This window comes from Pipistrellus kuhlii, unplaced genomic scaffold (assembly GCF_014108245.1).
Source record: "Pipistrellus kuhlii isolate mPipKuh1 unplaced genomic scaffold, mPipKuh1.p scaffold_m20_p_2, whole genome shotgun sequence".
Classification (NCBI taxonomy): Eukaryota; Metazoa; Chordata; class Mammalia; order Chiroptera; family Vespertilionidae; genus Pipistrellus; species Pipistrellus kuhlii.
The window spans coordinates 8,520,908-8,525,301 of NW_023425515.1; the positions used below are offsets into that span (position 1 = coordinate 8,520,908).

Genomic DNA, 4,394 nt, shown 5'->3' on the forward strand with positions numbered 1-4,394 from the left:
GTGGACTGTGGCTTAAACAACAGAAAGTTATTTCCTCACAGTTTGGAGACTGGAAGTCCAAGATCAAAGTGCCAACCAATTCTGTTCTTGGCTCATGGATGGCCACGTCTCCATGTATGTGTGTATAACTTTCCTTGTTGTGCTTGTGTGGCTGGATCTCTCTCTTCCTCTTCTTGTAAGGGCATGAATATTATTGAATTAGGACTTCGGTCTTATGACCTCATTTAACCGTAGTTACCTCCTCAAATCCCCATCTCCAAATAAAATCTCATAGAGGGTTAAGGCTCCAACATATTTATTTGAGTGGGGGGAGAGAGGAGGGAGGAAACTCACAATTCAATTCATAGCCCTGATGTATTAACAGATTTAATGACATCAATGTTTCCAGTGACTTAGCATCTTACATAATGTTTAAGTTTCTATAGTTAACATTTACGGAACTGTACTCTGCAGCTGACACTGTGCTAGATTTTGGACATTATAAAGAGGAGTAAAAGAGTCTCCTGTCTGAAATCTTACATCATTTAACAGGTGAGGTTGGCATGTATACCCACAAACTTCACAATACCACATGAGAAGCTATTAGAAAGGTGCACATGGTATTCCAGAAAAAAGGATTCTCTACACTGTATTTTCCATCAGTATATCCTAATTAGTGTTTTGTTTTCTATTTTACATAGTAGGAGACCATTATTTTCTGTTATGATCTCCGACAGTGGGTACTATTTAGTGAGCCACCAAAAACGATCATGTTTTAGGTAGAACATTTTATTCCTGTGGCAAATGCTGTCCTTGTGGCATCATTTTCCTCCGTCTTTTCTCTCCCTCAACATACAATGGATAAGATTTGGGACATTTTGATGACTTTAAAATCCTCTAAAAGTGAATTTATTGCTCTTATCAACTAATAGGATTGTTTTCATTGGATGGATCACTTGCACTTATGAAGAAACATTTCTCACAGACTTTGACTTAGCACCAAGAGCATTAAAGTTTTACAATGGCCTCAATTTTTGTCTCACTGTCAAATGAAATCAGGTATGCCTATACATCAGAGTGTGGGCTAATGTTCACTTGGTCACACCTCCGTTAGTCATGAATAGTTCTAAAATTATTGGGACCAAAGGAAGGACTACTATGTATACATGTTTGAAAACCTCTTTAATATCATTGCCACTTTCAGACCTTTTTAGGACAGTCCCATGTTTACGTTTCAAAATTAAGTTGAACAAGTTCAAGAGACACCCTGCGTTTATAAGCACTGAGCTTGGCTCTGTGCTACCGGCTTCCACAGCACTATTGTAATGGTTAGGTCTTAAAACTGCTTCTGTGTGTTTTGCCCTTCTATTTATTTTAGCTGGTGGACACACCTTTTCCTTTTTAAACTGGTGTGTCAATGGCCTTTCCTTATAATAACAGCTGACATAATGCTGTTGAGCGTAAAGAAAACATTCTGAAGGAAACACTGGCTGTTTCTCACTTTCTCAGTACTCTGCACGAGGAACGCAGGCCTTGCACCAGGGTCAGGTGGAGCAAGAGACCCAGTGTGTGCAGCTAAGAATTCCAGGTCCTCAGGCACACTTCCTTTCGTTTGGGATTTACAATAATGTGATGCCATGTTCCTTACCTGTTAGACTGGTGAACGTTTTGAACAAGCAATAACAACCACAGCTGACAAATACTCTGGGATAGAAACGTTTTCTTACTTTGGTGGCAGGAGAGTGAATTGTCCAACTACTTTTGCAAATAAATGTGGCAGCAATTATTCAAATTAAAGCTACATGCTACACAGTGATTTAAGGTCTAGAATTCTAACTTACATAAAAAAATCACATTTGATAAAGAACATGTATACATATAATGTTAGCATTGCACGCCTGCATACACACACACATACACACGCACAGGCATACATAATGATATATAGGTTATTTAAATGTCCCAAATGTGGAGGATGTTCATAACACCGTGAGATGAATGAAGGCAAATTCAAAGCAAAATGAACAAATACAACCAGTTAAAAAAAAAAAAACCAACCTAAAAACAGATTATGTGGTCTTTCCTTTTGAAACCATGAGGGTGCAGAGAAGAAAAAATGTGGATTTTTCAGAAGATCAAGCTCCTGAAAAAGAAGTTCATTCAAAGGATGTTTAGGAAGGCAAGAGAACAACTTCTCTACGAGGAAGGTAAACACTATCACAGGAAGACAGGCGATATACCGGACAGGGACAAGAATAGCTAGGATGGAAAAAATAAAAAGCTGGCAACTTCCAGGTACCTATAGAATCCAAATTGGCATTTGTCATCAGGATCCATATGAATAATGCTGATGCAAACCCTGAATTCCAAAAGGTGTTGCAGTTTCTTCACCTCTGCCAGATGTTGAATGGTACCTGAGTTAAGCTCAACAAGGCTTTAGTTAACGTGCTGAGGACTGTGGAACCATTTATTTCCTGGAGACACCAAACCTGAAGTTATTCATTGATCTACAAGCGTGGTTATGGCAAAATCAATAGGAAGCTAATTGCGCTGACAGATAACACAATGCTTGCTCTTGGTAAATACGGTGTTTCTGCCCAGAGGATCTCCCTCAAGAGATCCATCCTGTTGGAAATTGCTTCCCTTCAAATTATCTTCTCGAGGTGGACTGGAAACAGGGGCTAGGCATTTTTTAGAAGACAGAGAAGCTGGCAATAGGAAAGTCTAAATGAACAGGCTCACTGGAAAGATGAAATAAAGTGCCTACCATGATTATTATTTTTTAAAAATATATATATTTTATTGATTATTTTATAGAGAGAAAGGAAGAGGGACAAAGAGTTAGAAACATCGATGAGAGAGAAACATTGATCAGCTGCCTCCTGTACACCCCCTACTGGGTAGGTACCTGCAACCAAGGTACATGCCCTTGACCAGAATTGAACCTGGGACCCTTGAGTCTGCAGGCCAACTGATGCTCTATCCATTGAGTCAAACTGGTTAGGGCTATTTTTTGTCATCTGGTATGTTAATGAACTGTGGCTTCTCTCAAATTGAAATGGAAAAGAAAAAGCAACTCCCGCCCTCCACCCCCCCCCCCCCCCCCCCCCCCCGCTCCCCGAAAACAGGTTAAGTGATTGACCAAACAGAAAAATGGAACAAGTACACACCCGATTCTTCACATTTATTAAATAAAAGAGGCATGGGGTTATTTACTTCTCATTTATTTATTTATTCAATTGTTTTATCATAAAAGGGATGCAGAAAGATGCATACTGGGTGAGGGGAGAGCTGAACACCAATATGGCAGCCAATCTCATTATCATCTCTCAAAATGTGAGCAGGGGGCTGCCTCTGACCTTTTCAGCACAGAGATTTGAAGGAAGATATTGATTGGGGAGGAAGAGAATGTCTGGACCACCCAAGTTGCCTGCAGTTACTGACAGCCACTCTTCCCTGTACAGGGGTCTTAAGGTTGCCCAGGGTAACCAGCTATGTGCAACCTTGCAGTAACAATCTGCATCTGAAGTATTGACCTTACCTATGCCAAGGTCAGCTTCCTAGGATGGGAAGAATGAAGGCAGCAGAAAGTTATTGATGAATGAAGATGTATCTTCTATGGGTATGAGTCCAAACTTCCAGATGAGTCAAGAAATTCACCGGATATTCATGCTCTCTCCTCACCCCACCCACAGACCTAGACACCAGTTTTTATGTGGGAATTACTGTCCAAAGATTTGCTAGGAGAAGACATGGTAGGAGAATATTTGAAGTTATTAATCTATGCTTTTTTCCCCTTCCCTATACATATGTTCTTTTCTCTGTTCCTCCTTGTTTAAGCAGGCAGTGGGCTATGAGGAAGTGTAAAACAGGATAATGTTTCTGGCTATTAATTACCAGTAACCCAAGTCTGAAGGAGAAGCCAAGCAAGATTTCTAGAAAAGGCAAAATGAAGGAGGAGTTGTGGGCATTGACTAGGTATCTTGGCCAGAGATAAGCTAAAAAGAGATTTTCAAGGCAATATGGGGTGTAGGGAGGGAGGGAAGGGAAGAGTGTATGGGAGTAAAAAGATAGGCTCAGTGCCTGATTGTCAAGTTTATAAAGAAGGGAGTTGTAAGACCTGGTAGAGGAAACACATGCTTGGTATTGACACAAACGAAACTAAGAGGATCCATTTTTCCAATGGAAGACATTTTGGAATTATGAAAAATATGCGGCAATAAATATCCTTGTATCCCTGAGCAAGAGTTTTTCTGGGATTTATACTTTAAAAGTTGGCTCTCTGTGGGTCATAAGCTTCAAAATTTTTTCTGGATATTGCCAAAATGCTTTCCAAAATATATTAATTTGCTCTTTCAACCTCATATTTTTCTTCTCAAATGTAAACTACATTCCCTAGAGTAAAACTTCAATGT

General features: G+C 39.8%; 1 pseudogene; it reads left to right on the forward strand.

Moving 5' to 3' along the window:
- The first annotated feature begins 2,116 nt into the window (after window positions 1-2,116).
- On the forward strand, window positions 2,117-2,737 carry LOC118724925 (annotated as a pseudogene).
- Window positions 2,738-4,394: the final 1,657 nt, after the last annotated feature.